Source organism: Hylobates moloch, unplaced genomic scaffold (assembly GCF_009828535.3).
Source record: "Hylobates moloch isolate HMO894 unplaced genomic scaffold, HMol_V3 SCAFFOLD_16, whole genome shotgun sequence".
Taxonomy (NCBI): Eukaryota; Metazoa; Chordata; class Mammalia; order Primates; family Hylobatidae; genus Hylobates; species Hylobates moloch.
This window is the reverse complement of record NW_026652291.1, coordinates 33,439,240-33,455,098: the sequence shown is the minus strand read 5'-3', so window position 1 is coordinate 33,455,098 and position 15,859 is coordinate 33,439,240.

Below are 15,859 nucleotides of genomic sequence, written 5' to 3'. Positions count from 1 at the left end.
TTTAACTTATTAATAGGCAGAGTATGTGCCTTATTTGCATTGTGACAGAGCATCAGGTGGAGATCTCACTGCAAAGTGGCCAATATCACTGCCTGTCTTCTGACAATGATGGCTTAATTCCTACGGGATTAAAGGGTAACAGTTTGCTACTCAACACCTCGATTCAAGAACCATCACACTTCTTTATGTTTTCTAAACCTTATTATATTACTTCTTCATTCCCATTTGCCAGGATGGGCAAGACATCCATTTTTAGTCAAAATTGGGATTCCCACTGGGTCACACAAGTATTCTGTTTTTCATAGAGAAAATAAGCGGGGTTTGGAATATGGAGAAATATGTTAGAAATATTACACAGGCACCTCACCCTTGCATGAACAGGGTAGACTAATCATCCTACCCTAGGCTTAGGCAAATCCTAACACCAGTGAATTCAGATGCAGGTCTTTGAGATTAATTGCCCATAGAACTGAGGGGAAAGGTGAGCCTGGGGTACTGAGTAATCTGTGCTAGTGGTTAACATCCACTCAGGAGCATTACCATCCACACCGAAGACTCTACTTGTCAACTGAAGAATCATGAGGTTCATAAATTTGGAGTGAAGAGCTTTATTTCTTATAAAGGATTGCAGCCTGCTGGCTGGCCATCCCACAGGGTGGGAAGCATGGCCTCTGGTGGAAACCGAAAGCAGGCACTTGAGGGAGAGAAGGGTGAGACAGGAATTAATGCTGAACAGTTGGCTATGCATATATATTTAACAGATTATAGGAGGAGCTATGAATATTCATGAAGGGGGCATGCATGTGTAGAAGGCAACCATGCATGTTGCTTACGTCCCATATTCACCTTGGGGTGGAGATTTAACATCTAAATGCATTAAAATTAGGTTCTATCCATCAAAAGATGAAATGGAAGACACAAAGCATCCCGTCGCAGCCTCTGTAAACCTGCCAGAACCAGTCCATGGCCGGTGGTCTCTTATATTAGTCTCTTATTAGAAAGAAATGCTGGTAGGTGTTATGTCAAAGTGGCAAAGAGAGAAGGAAGTCTGGCAAGACTTTCAAAAGGGCTGGTTTTTGTTGAACTCTGAGGAAAGAGTCTAATCGTGATTAGCAAGGGTGAAGTATATAATGGGGCATATCCAATGTCCTGTCCTGTCCTGGCTGGGAACTCAATTTTTAAGGTTTGTCAGGGGTCCTCTTGGCCAAGAGGGGGCCTGCTCAATTGGTCAGGCTTAGGATTTTATTTTTATTTCTCACACTAAAGGATCTATTTTTGGTGGCCATTGTGTTCACAATTTGCTGTAGAATCTTATTACTTACAAATGAAGAGTGTTATAGTGTCACTAGTGTGGGGAGAGTCAAGATGGAAGGAAAACCCCAAAACTGAAGGAGGGAGGGAGCTGGGGAGGATGGCTGATGGCTGAGTATATATGATGGAGCTCAGGTCTACTGAAGAGTATTGCTGAAACAACTACAACTGGGAAATTTCCCAAATGACCCAGATAGACCACCTGGTACCAGTCGACCAACACTCTCACCCCTTTCTCAGCCTTGTGGTCCCACCACTCCAATTGGACAGAGGACTGGTCTTCTAAACATTCTTTCCTGATAAATAGCTGCAGATCCCAAGCCACTTTGGGTCAGCTTATGGAGACTGCACACAAACTGTCTTTGGTTCTACAGTTCACTTTTTTTTTTTGAGACTGGAGTCTTGCTCCGTCGCCCAGGCTGGAGTGCAGAGGCATGATCTCGGCTCACTGCAAGCTCCGTCCCCCAGGTTCACGCCATTCTCCTGCCTCAGCCTCCCAAGTAGCTGGGACTACAGGCGCCCGCCACCACACCTAGCTAATTTTTTGTATGTTTTTTAGTAGAGATGGGGTTTCATTGTGTTAGCCAGGATGGTCTCGACCTCCTGACCTCATGATCCACCCATCTTGGCCTCCCAAAGTGCTGGGATTATAGGCATGAGCCACTGCACCCGGCCTACAGTTCACTTTTTTACGTAAAGAGCCAGATTTCACTTCATTTTAATGCTAAAACCCCACCCTGAAGTGAACATTGAATGTATGTTACATATACATTTACCCACTACACATGCACCTGACTTCCCTCATGAACATCCATAGATATCCCCTAAACTTGCTCAATATGTGTAAGGCTGGCCCTGCAAGGCATATGTACTAGCTTCTCCCTCCCTTCTGCAGAGTCTGTACTTTCCATCTTCCCTGGAAGCTGCACTCCCCAGTCTGTGGATTGTTTCTCCCTCTGAAAATAAAGTTTAAAGTTTTCTCCTTTCCTTCCTCCGTGGCTCTCATGGTCTTAGGTTAACAGAGGAAAGTGGGCTGGGGATTTGGCTAAGGGAACTGGCTGTCATGTCCAGTAGTCATTAGCCTCCCACATCCTCCTGCCTGGCAGAGCCAGCTCCATGAGAGAGGCTGGAAAGGCCATATACTTGGTTGAAGAAAGTATGGACATGAAACCCACTCTGTTCTGGCCAATGAGACTTACGAAGGAAGTGAGCTGAGGAACTTGGAGCAATCTTTTATTGCTGAAAAAAGGAGAGACATGCAAGAAGAAACTCCACACCTCTCTTCCTGCTCTTTGGTCATCTGAGGATCACAGATTTGGAGTCTAATTGGAAACAGGGCCTAGAAGTACTTTCCTCCCTGCTTCTTGTTAAGCAAGACAAATAAATATCCTTATTGTTTAAAAGGCTTTTAGTCATGTATTCTGCAATTTGCAGCCAAAAGCTTCCTAATTGGTAATTAAAATGGATTATCTAATTTACCTGCTAGAACTTAACTGTTAGAAGTCATGGTCATCAAAATCCAGTGTAACTGTTAGGAAGCTTTCTGCTGCAAGGAATTCAAGATCCTGACTCCAGCTGGCCCAGTATAGGGAAGTTTATTACCTGATCACCGGAAGCACAGTATTAGGGCAGGCTTTGGGCATTATATGTGCTGTGCGCCCTGGCTTTGCTTCTCTGAGACTCTCCTGGTCCTCTGTCCCTGGAGGTGGGTTTTGTCCTTGGGCTAGCTGACTGCTAAGTTCTAGGCATCACACCCTAACAAGACTATGTCCAGTGGAAGAAGAGGCATTTTCTATTCCTGTGTTTCTTTAGAGAAGTGAGGAAAACTCCTTTTATTGGTTATGGTTCATTTCTTGTTTGCTCCTGAAAAATCAATCTCTGGCAGTGGAAATGAGGTTGCTTTTGCTGTCCTGGGCTACATTTGGAGTAGAATAAATTTGGGGAACCTACACCAATGACCAACTCCAAGTTTCACTTTTCTTATCTTTCCTTTTCCTAGAGATTTTTCATGGACCCTGGTGAGCTTGTTTTCTACCCAGAATCTCTTTAAGAACTAACGGATCTTAATTTTTTCTCGTCTCCAGCTTGGCTTTAAGTCTTAACTCATTCCCTCCTTGCTGATGAGTATTTCATTTACTAGTAAATCACGATTTACCAGTAGGTTTCCTGTAAAAGAATCAGGCCCCTTTTACTTTGGGTGTGGAGTTTCACTCTTGTTGCCAAGGCTGGCAACATTCCTCCCCTGACCCCCAATGTACAAGTGGTGTTTTTTAAAAATACACTGTGGTACCAACTTCTTTATGGGACAAAAATATAGACATGCACACTATTGTTTTTGTACCTAAAAATGCTTTACTTCTATTTGTTCTTCTGCTTGAGCTTATTTTTGTGCTCACAAAGAAAACAGGCACCACTCCCTTAAGAGTAGATATCTGTAGATTTTTAAATTGATATAGAGTGACATAAGAAATGAATGCAATGAACGGATGTGACGTTCATCTGGAGAAGACTTCAAGATTCAACTTGGGGTGGTGGCTCACACTTGTCATCCCAGCACTTTGGGAGGTCGAGGCAGACAGATCACTTGAGGTCAGGAGTTTGAGACAAGTCTGGCCAACATGGTGAAACCCTGTGTCTAGAAAATATACAAAAAAAAAAAAAAAAAAATTAGCCAGGCGTGGCGGCATGTGCCTGTAGTCCCAGCTACTCAGGAGGCTGAGGAAGGAGAATCGCTTGAACCAGGAGGCAGAGGTTGCAATGAGGCGAGATTGTGCCACTGCACTCCAACCTGGGTGACAGAGTGAGACTCCTTGTCAAAAAAAAAAAAGAAAGGAAAAGATTCAACTTGGAAGAGAGTAAGTAGAGGACAGAAAGTTGTCTGTCAGGTAAACCTTTCTCCATTTGATGGGAGCCCCACCCTTTCCATTATCCCCCGCAGCTCCTTCACCCGTCTTCACGTGTAGCAGACGAATTTTGTTCCTTGTTTCTGCTGCTTGTAGTCAGAGAGATGCCTATGAGTTCCCTGGGTGGATTTCGAGGCTGCAATAGCAATTCTGGCCATTGTTGTATGACTACCCAGCATCCCATTCCTCCCTCCCTCCATCCCAGCAGGACCCAGTAGGGCCCAGTGTCCACTCCATTTTGTACAGCCTATCTTAGTTATGGGAGACTCTCCTCCCCCGCCTAGCTTCAGGGTGGGATTGTTTAAGTCAATCAGCATGTTCATTTGTGCTGAAGTGATTGGTTCAGTGTAGGTTTGTGTTATGGGCTGAATTTTGGGTCCCCTATGCTCCCTGCAAATTCATAAATTGAAGCCTCAACTCCTAGTACTTCAGGATGTGACTGTGTTTGGAGAGAGGGTCTTTAAAGAGGGAATTAAGTTAGAATGACGTTGTTAGGATGGGCCTTAATCCACTTTGACTGGTGTCCTTATAAGCAGAGGAAATGTGGACACAGAGAAACACCAGGGATGCTCACACGCAGAGGACAGACCACGGGAAGGCACAGCAAGAAGGTGGCTGTCTGCAAGCCAAGGAGAGAGGCCTCAGGAGAAACCAACCTGCTCTTAATCTTGGACCTCCACCCTCCAGAACTGTAAGAAATAAATGTTATTTAAGCCACACAGTCTGTTGTACTTTCTCATGGCAGCCCTAGCAGACTAGCCCAGCATGTGACCAAAATGGTCTAATCAGGATTCTTTTAGCTGCTGTAGCAGACATGTCCCCTCTGCTTTTGTGGTTTGTAGATGTGGAGCTGGGTGCTGCTTATGCCTTGGAAGGCAAAATAGATTGAAAACAAAACAAAAAAGTAGATGGAAAGAGCTGAATCAAACTGGGCCTGGACCTGGCTGGATCTTCCAGCTACTTGGGCCACGAAATCTCTTTACTGTTGATTAAGTTTTCATTAGCAGCAATCTAAAGGCCCCCACTCATGGAATGGCTTATGCTTTGTGTTTACAGGCTGAGGAAGAAGATGCCCTCAAGAAATTTTAGTAAATAGGTCTCTGTGCTTTATAAATCCAGGTTCTTCAAGGGAAATACGTTTTTTTGCCCAAGAAAGGGAGGGAAATGAATCCTCTGTGCTTTGAGGATTGAAAAGAAAATTAGCCTGATTTCAAGCATGAATTTGCAGTGTGGATCTGCAGGCCTGGGGGACTATAATGCTTTAGGAATTCTCCAGATGCCGAGCCCGACCCCATTCAGAGATGGCACCACTGAGGCATGAGGTCACTGAGAGGATCAGGCAATTGGGGCAAGCACGCCTGGGGTAAACTTGGCAGGGTGGCCCATGAAGGTACCTGCTGGCTTAGTGGGCTGTTGGTCTGTGTCGGGGTCAGCATTGTAGGGCAAGGGGTAAAGGACCAGTGGGGTTTGTTAAAGTGCAGATTCCCAGGACACATGCCAAAGTCAGTGCATCAGGATCCCTGGATGCATGGCCTGTGATACGCATTTTAAGAAGCTGCCCAGCTGATTCCCAGGTGAGGACCATATGACAACCTTAGAGTGTACAGAGGGTTAAATTAAGGAAATAGAATTCCCTAGCCAGGCAAGAGAATGGCTGAAAATAGGTGGTAAGCAAGCTGGGGTCAGGGCTCCATCAGATTCAGAAACAGGATGCCACAGGTCATCACTTTGGGACTGCACTCATGGGTCAGGCTGCTTTAAGATCCTGGGTCATGGATCTTAAAATAGTCTATAGAGTTAATTACCACATGCTCCTGGTATTAGGACCACCTTTAGTATTGGCAATGATCTTAGATACTTCTTTTAACTCACTGGACTGTCCTGCCAGCTGTGATGGTATGGAGATGTGGGGTGACGGTATATGGGTCTCCATATCAGAGCTCCCCAGACCTATGTTGGCATTGCATGCTACACATGACAGACCTCATCACAGAGGCTGCCTGGTGGAGGTCACACACCCTTTTCTGCTGCTGCTGCTGTTAAAAATATACATAAAGCAGTTGGGTAGAGAAAAGATTTTTACCACAACTATTTACAAATAAAGCCTAAGTAATCAGAGCACGAATTAATCAGACTTATCTGATGTCAAGCAACAGGAGGTTTGGGGAGATGGGAAGCACCTGGTTTGTCTACCCGTGACCTTGGGAGCTCTCAGGGTTGGTAGAAGTCACAGCTTAGGCTGCAGCCCTGCGTGTGGCCCACCTGTTCCTTCTCCTGTCATCATGTCAGTCTTGACTGCTTTTTAGCTGAAAAAAACAACACGAGTCAAATAGCAAAAACTTTGAAACGTCTAATTAGGAGGAACGCAGGGCTGGAACTGGGAGATGTGAGTTCTGTTCCAGGGGTCATCTTTCGGTAGTGTGTCCCTGATCATTTAATGATTCTCCCTGGGCCTATTTTCTTATCTGTAAAATAAGTAGCGGAGACTAACTGCAAATGTTACCAGCTAGGACTTCTTAGCAGTGGGGTTTTCCTGTCAATTTAAGCTTCTCGGCCGGGCGCGGTGGCTCACGCCTATAATCCCAGCACTTTGGGAGGCCGAGATGTGCGGATCACGAGGTCAGGAGATCGAGACCATCCTGGCTAACACGGTGAAACCCCATCTCTACTGAAAATACAAAAAAAAAAAAAAATTAGCCGGGTGTAGTGGCAGGCACCTGTAGTCTCAGCTGCTCAGGAGTCTGAGGCAGGAGAATGGCGTGAACCCGGGGGGCGGAGCTTGCAGTGAGCGGAGATCGTGCCACTGCACTCCAGCCTGGGCGACAGAGCGAGATCCAGTCTCAAAAAAAAAAAAAAAAAAAAAAAAGCTTCTCAAGTATAAGGCCAACTTGGAGAAACTCTTGACCTGTATGTTTTTAAAATGGTGGTTCTTAGATTTTTCAGCTTGAGTTTATCTCATTTAAAAAACACTTCTCATAGTTAACCATCATAGTGAAATTAAAGGCTGCATTCACCATTTACAGGCTTGGTTTCACTTGCTACATTAAATCAGTTGCTAAAGCCTGATTCTGTGAAAAGATTATCCAATGGATTCCTTCTCTTAATTTTGTCTAGTTTTAGAGACCCCTCAAAGAGAATGAAAATGCATAGTTTATTGGGATTGGAATTTTACTGCTGAAATTGTTTACTTCATTAATTGAGAGGAAAGAGATGCAAACAGAGATGTAGTTTACAGCAAAATAACTTTGTGTTTCCATTTGAGTTGATACAGTAGTTTAACAAAGTTCTCCTACTTTCTCAGCATAAATATTTATATGTGTATATTTTCTTAAATCTTGATCTTTTTCCATTACGTGAAATAGTCTTCATCCCTGGTATGCAAGTCTGTTAAACAATCTATTGTCCTGAAGTTTAACCCCCTAACAATTTCCTTTGGGATTAGTTTTCAATCTTCATTTTAGTCAATTGTTCTATTTTTTACGGATAATATTATTTTACTGCCTTCTAAGATATACATTAAAAAGAAAAGCAAATATATATGGTAAGCAGGATGTTGAGTTACAATGATAAAGTTTTGTTTGAAACACACCTGATAGTACAAACTCTTCTCTTTACGGTTGGAGAAAATTTTTCCTTTTTTTTCCAAGAAAGTGATGCTCCCAACAAAACCATATATGATCTACCCCAGTGCTGGGTAAACAGAAAAGAGACAAGAGCTTACTTCCTTTGTGCTCATGTGCCCACAGGGGCTCCGGAAACTACAAATAAGGAGTCCACTTTGTCATCCACAGCTCCCAACTTCCCCACGGCTTCTGGTAGGGACTCAGCCTCAGAGGGGGAGAAGAGCAGAGGCTGGTTCTCCCTTTGGCTTTTGCATAGTTTTCCACAGTAAGTGCCCGTGGGGGCGAGGGCAGGTCCCGCTACTCTTATTCTTTACAACAGCCTTCCTCTAACTCTAGGGTGTCTGAGGATGACCTTAGTTACTCAAAAAGCTAGTTATAGCACTGATATTTAGCTCCCAGTGACAGCATTTCTGACTTAGCAGATCTCCTCTGGGGATGAGAAAGCTGTATTTTAACCTGTATGTCAACAAGATGTAGGGTGTGTGTGTGATGTGTATGTTAAGTCTAATGGACAGATAAATAGGAAGTTAATATTTGAATTTCCTAGCCAGGAATGCCTATTCCGGGAGTAGTCTGAAAGTCCATAGACACTCCTCTCTAAAGCCTACACATGTGTGTGCTGGGGGTGGGAGAAGGTTAATATGCGCAGCTTCAACTATATCTCCAATCAACACCAAAGGATTTGTTAGTATAACGCACATTAGAAATAATTTTTTAAGCTGGGCGTAGTGGCTCACGCCTGTAAACCCGGCACTTTGGGAGGCCAAGGCAGGTGGATCACTTGAGGTCAGGAGTTTGAGACCAGCCTGGCCAACATGGTGAAACTCCATCTCTACTAAACATATAAAAATTAGCCAGGTATGGTCACACGTGCCTGTAATCCTAGCTACTCGGGAGTCTGAGGCAGGAGAATCACTTGAACCCAGGAGGTGGAGGTTGCAGTGATCTGAGATCACGCCACTGCATTCCAGCCTGTGCGAAAGAGCAAGACTCTGTCTCAAAAAAAAAAAAGATAAAGAATTTTTTATTGTTGGTGTGAGTGGTGTTCAAGATATGTAGGTAGGTTAGAAATATTACACAGGCAGCTCACCCTTGCATGAACAGGGTAAACTAATCATCCTACCCTAGGTTTAGGCAAATTCTAACACCTGTGAATTCAGATGCAGGTCTTTGAGATTAATTACCCATAGGACTGAGGAAAAGGTGAGCCTGGGGTACAGATTAATCTGTGCTAGTGGTTAACACATCCAAGGCAGCTCAGCAGATTTATCATCCACACCAAAGAATCTACTAAAGGCTTTACTTTTGGTCACCTTTGTCTTCACAATTTGCTATCGAATAATCATATCACATATAAAGGAGGTAGTTGTGTTGTCCTCATTGTGATGAGAGTCAAGATAGAAGGAAAACCTCACTGAACAAGTCAGCGAGGGAGCTGGTGAGGAGGGCTGATGGTTGAGTGTATATGATGGAGTTGAGGTCTACTGAAGAGAAAGAGGTAGGAAATAAAGTCTTTGTCTGAAAAAAGAGGTCAGAATGCAGAGAAATAGAAATAAAAATATTTAGAGTTAATTGAAAAGAACTTAAAACCTTTCTGTGAATTCCTTCTTGCACGCACATGGGCCTGCATGCACACACACACGCACACGCACACACACACACACACAAAGATCAACTTGGGGCAGTTACCCTAAGAATAATAAGAATGTCTGGTTGGGGTATTTTAAATACTAACTGCCTGCTCATGTGTATATTAAATCTAATGGAAATACTTTCATCTTACTAGAATGCAGGTTAAAATACCTCAGTTTCTGGGCAATGATTTTTTAGATATGACCCCAAAAGCACAGGCAACGAAAGCAAAAGTAGACAAATGGGATTACATCAAAGTAAAAAGCTTCTGCACAGCAAAGGAAACAATCAACAGAGCAAGGAGGCAACCTAGGGAATGGGAGAAAATATTTACAATATTTTGCAAATTATCTGTTAAGGGGGTTATATCCACAATATATGAGAAACTCAATAGCAAGAAAATAACCTGATTAAAAAAGGGCAAAGGACCTGAGTAGACATTTCTCAAAAGAAGACATAAAAATAGCCAAATGGTATATGAAAAAATGCTCAACATCACCAATCATCAGAGAAATGCAAACCAAAACCAAAATGAGATATCATCTCATGCCCGTTAGAATGGCTATCATTGAAAAGACAAAATATAAGTGTTAGCAAGGATGTGGAGAAAGGGAATTCTTGCACACTGTTGGTAGTAATGTAAATTAGTAAAGCCGTTATGAAAAAAGGGGATTCCCCCAAAGATTAAAAAAAGGGTTCCCCCAAGATTAAAAATAGAACTACCATATTACCCAGCATTCCCACTACTGGATATATAACCAAAGGAAATGGAATTTGTATTTTGAAGAGATAGCTATGCTCCATGTTTATTGCAACATCATACACAATAGCCAAGGTATGTAATCAACCTAAATGTCTATCGATAGATGAATAAAGAAATATACAATGGAATATTATCCAGCCCTAACAAAGGAGATCCTATCATTTGTAACACAATGTGGACAATGTGGATGACCCTGGCAGACATTACATTAAATGAAATAAGGCAGACACAGAAAAATACTGCATGATCTCACTTATATGTGGGATCTGAAAAAGTCAAACTCAGAGAAGCAGAGAGAAGAATGGTGGTTGCCAGAGGATGGGGAGATGGGAGAAATGGGAAGACGTTGGTTAAAGGATACAAAGTTTCAGTTATGCAGATATAAAGGTTTTTTAAAGCATCACTTCTGATGCCTCAGCTGAATGCCTCATTAAGAGGGACTACAAAAGCGATTTTTGATAGGATGGAAGGGCCCATGGGCTTGTATCAGGATATCTGTGTCTGTGTCCGTGTGTGTAATTTAACACATAGTATATGGTTGGCAGATTCTCCCAAGCTTTTTCACCCTGTTTTGCTCTCTGTAGACACTGTCACTGCCACAGGAATTTCTCTTAGTTCTGTGACTTTAAATCCCACCTATTTTGTATTCCTATTCCTTATCTCTCCCAAAGCACTGAAATGAATATGCAACCTCCCAACAGGTATGTCAGACCTGACAGGGTTCCAGACCAAGTGCTGTTCTCCAGCAAACCTGCTCCATCTCGTCGTTCTTGACTTTGGTCAATGGCAGTATCATTTTCCCAAGTTTTTAAGGTTGGAATCATCTTTGACTCCTCTCTTCCTCTCACAATCCTCTTCTAATTCATCAACAAGTTTTATCAGCTAAATGTTACTCTGAACTTGACAGGTTCTCACTACTTTCTCCTCTATCAGTGTAACCCAAGACAAAACACCATCATCCCTCACCATACTGGATTATCACAACAGCCACAATCCTTACTCTCCTCTCCCCTATGGTATATTCTAAACACAGCAGCTAGAACAGGAATAACACATATGATTGTGTTAGTCTCTTGCTTAAAGACCCCTAAAAGCTCTCCCTCACACCTAAAATAACATCCAAAGTCTTCATCATGGGCCTATGTTAACATCTTACATAACTGTAGTACATTTGTCAAAAACTCAGACATTGATACAGGTACAATACAGTTAACTAAACTACAGATTTCATTTAGATATTACTAGGCTTTCTACTAATGCCATTTTTCTGTTCCAGATTTAATCCAGGATAGTACATTGCATTTAGTTATCATATCTCCTTAGTCTCCTTCAGTCTGTGTTAGTTTCTTAGTCTTTTAAAAAATTATTATGTTCTTGACAGTTTTGAACAGTACTGGCCAGGTATTTTGTAGACTGTACCATGCTCTTTTTGTTTGTTTGCCACAGAAGTAAATGTGATGGGAAGACAAAAAACAAAAACAAAACAAAATAGAACAAAAAAAGGAAACTATATGCTATAGTTCTCAAAATTCCATTTCAGAAAACCCATTGAAAATCTTGCTAGAGTTGAGCTTTTTGGGGTTCCTATGTGAATAAGTTCCTGATCCCAGAATCAGGAGATGGCGGGACTAAGAAGAACAGGAGAACAAGGACTAAAGCTCAGAAGCCTTCTTCCAAAAGCCCCCAGCATATTTTTCCTTCATTTTTTATTGGTCATAATTTCAGATCACGGCCACAGAAATGGAATGGCCATGATTAGCTTAGTCTAATGAAGATCCACTGTAGTGGAGGTGGGATTAGGTGTTCTCTGAGTCATGGCTTCTAGAAGGAGGATAAACCAGCAAAGAAGGTGTGAGTAGAGAATTGTCCGGGATGGGGATGGGAAAGGGAATGGGTGTGGTAGACAACAGTGGCTACTACAGAGTCTATATATTCTGTGTATAGGCAAAGTATGAATGGAGCATGGCCTTCTAGGGGTAGGGCATGTCAGAAGCATGATAGTTATCAAAAGAAGCCTGGCATGGATTAAAAAAATTGTGATAGAGCTGGCATGGTGGTGTACCCCTGTAATCCCAGCTACTTGGGAGGCTGAGGTGAGAGGATTGATTGAGCCCAGGAGTTTGAGTCCAGCCTGGGAAACATTGCAAGACCTCATATCTATTTTTTTTAAAGTTGTGATATATCTGTACAGGAAGCACTAGTCAATAATAAAAATGTATGAACTGCTGATACGTGCAACATCCTGAGTGAATCTAAAAAGACATCACGTCAAGTAAAAGAAGCCTAACACAAAAGACTGCATACTGTAGGATTCAATTTCCATGACAGTCTAGAAAAAGCAAAACCATAGCGACAGAAAACAGATCAGTAGTCACCAGGGGCCAGGGAGGAGGGAGGTGATTGGATCCAAAGGGGAATGAGGGAACTTTTGTCGGGGCGGGGGGCGGGCATTAAAATGTTCTGCAGATTAAAGAGAAAACTACTCCTGGGTCTTGGCAGATGGTACAAGACGGGGCAAAGGACATTGCAGGAAACCTTCATGATCTACGCAGGGAATAGTTCTGTTGTCTGGAGATACAGGGTAATCTGCCAAGGCTTTTGTTTGGGGAAATGGCAGAAATTTCTTCCTATTATTTATTTATTATTCATTCATCCATTCATTTATGTTTCGAGAGAGTGCCTTGCTATGTTGCCCAGGCTGGAGTGCAGTGGTGCAATCATGGCTCACTGCAGCCTCGGCCTCCTAGGCTCAAGTGATTCTCCCACCTCAGCCTCCCCAGCAGCTGGGACTACAGGCTTGTGCCACTATGCCCAGCTAATTTTTTAAATTTTTGTAGCGTTGGGGTCTTGCTATGTTGCCCAGGCTGGTATTTTTGTAATTAAATTTTTTTCTATGTTTAAGGTGTACAACATGATGTTGTAATATGCATACATAAAGTATCATTACTACAGTCAAGCCAATTAACATTTCCATCACTTACCTAGTTACCTTTTTGGTGTGCTTGGTTAGAGCACCTAAAATCCACTCTCTTAGCAAATTTCCAGTGCACAAGACAATATTATTAGCTATAGCCCTCATGCTGTACATTAGATTCCTAGACATACTCATCCTACATAACTGCTATTTTGTCCCCTTTGACCTACATCTTCCCATTTCCATGCCCCCCACCTGCCCTTGGTAACCACTGTTATGCCGTTTCTATGTATTTGACTTTTTAAAGATTCCACATATAAGTGAGATCATGCAATATTTTCCTTTCTATGTCTAGCTTATTTTACTTAGAATAATGTCTTTCCGTTTCATTCATGTAGTAGCAAATGACAGAATCTCCTTTTTTAAGGCTGAATAATATTCCATGTATATGGAATGTATACGTCTATATATCTAAATCTACATAATAGCAGTTTCTTTATCCATTCGTCCGCTGATGGACACTTGTTTCCATAACAAGAATATTGTTAACGATGTTTCAATAAACATGGCACTGTAGATGTCTCTTCAGCATCATGGATTTTGTTTTCAGTAGATACTGCTGGGTCGTATGGCAGTTCTATTTTTGATTTTTAAGAGAACCTTCACACGTTTTCCATAATGGCTCTACCAGTTTACATTCCTACCAATGGTGTACCCTTTTTTCCACATCCTTGCCAACACTTGTTATGTTTTGTCTTTTTTTATGATAGCTATTCTAATATGAAGGAGGTGATACTCATTGTGGTTTTGGTTTGCATTTCTCTGATGATTTAATGATGTTGAACATTCTTTTCATATACTGGTTGGCCATTTTTATGTCTTTTTAAAAAAATGTCTATTCAAGTTCTTTGCTCATTTTCTAATCAGATTGTTCTCTTGCTATTGAATTGTTTGAGTTCCTAATGTATTTTGAATATTAACCCCTTATTAGACATAAGGTTTGCAGATATTTCCTCCCATTCCATAGGTTGCCTCTTCACCCTGCTGATTGTTTCCTTTGCTTTACAGAAGCCTTTTAGTTTGATGTAGTCCCACTTGTTTATTTTTGCCTTTGTTGCCTGAGCCTTTGGTATAATATCCAACAAACTTATCGCTTAGGCCAATGTCAAGGAGCTTTCCCCCTATGTTTTCTTCTATGAGTTTTACAGTTTCTGGTCTATGTTTAGGTCTTTAATCCATTTTGAGTTGACTTTTGTCTGTGGTGTAAGATAAGGGTCCAATTTCATTTTTTTCCATGTGGATATCCAGTTTTCCCAGTACCATTTATTTAAGAGACTCTCCTTTTCCCAATGCATTTTCTTGGTGCCTTTGTCAAAAATTAGATGACTTCATATTATATTATATTATATTATTAGGTTTATTTCTGGGCTTCCTCTTCTGTTCCATTGGTCTTTGTGTCTGTTTTTATGCCAGTACCATACTGTCTTGATTACTATAGCTTACAAAATCACATAAAAATCAATTGCATTTCATTATACCAGTGATGATCTATCAAAAATAAACTAATAAAACAATCCCATTTATGATAGCATCAAAAAGAATAAAATGCTTACAAATAAATTTAACCAAGGAGGTAAAAGATCTGTACATAGAAAACTATAAAGCATTGATAAAAATGAATGGAAGAAGACACAAATAAATGGAAAGATATCTCACGTTCATGAATTAGAAACATTAATACTGTCAAAATATAGATGCTACCCAAAGTGATATACAGATTTAGCACAATCACTATCAAAATTCCAATGGTATTTTTCACAGAAATAGAAAAACACAATTTAAAAACTCATATGGAAGCACAAAGATTCTAAATAGCCAAAGCAATCCTGAGGAAAAAAAACAAAGTTGGAGGCATACTGATTTCAAATTATCTTACAAATTTCATTTCTATGTTCTTTAGAATATCAATGAAGAGGCTGGGCACAGTGGCCCATGCCTGTAATCATAGCACTTTGGGAGGCCGAGGAGGGCAGATCACCTGAGGTCAGGGGTTTGAGACCAGCCTGGCCAACATGGAAAAACCCTCCCTCTATTAAAATTACAAAAATTAGCCAGATGTGGTGGTGCATGCCTGTAATCCCAGCTACTTGGGAGGCTGAGGCAGGAGAAAAGCTTGAACCCAGGAGGCGGAGGTTGCAGTGAGCCAAGATAGCGCCATTACACTCCAGGCTGGTGACAGAGTGAGACTCTGTCTCAAAAAAGTAAAAGAAAAAAAAAAAAAAGAATATCAATGAAGAGTTGGAAAATACAGGACTTGTAAGAGGGTTGACAATACCATGTGAGTTGAACTCTGGTTCTTAAATACCAGCAACAGGACTTAAATTAATTAGAATGTAGTTCTCCTTAATAAAAAGGCTTTCTCTGGTTTTACAGGGTGTTATGCATTCAATTTTAGTGTCCTCAGCTTTTTGGGTTACCTGTGGTCATATATGACTAGGACTTTTGATAGAGTTTCAATGGACACATATTAACTCTATAAAGGATGCTTCTTATTGAAGTATATTCCCTGCCTATTTACCATGGTCCTAACCAAACATGCCTGTCACTGATTCTAATCAACCGTGGAAATCCCAGCATCCAGCAGGAAGGGGACAGAGTGGGATATTTTTGGTCAAGGAGACCTGTCCTCTTTTCAAGTCATATTACATGTGTA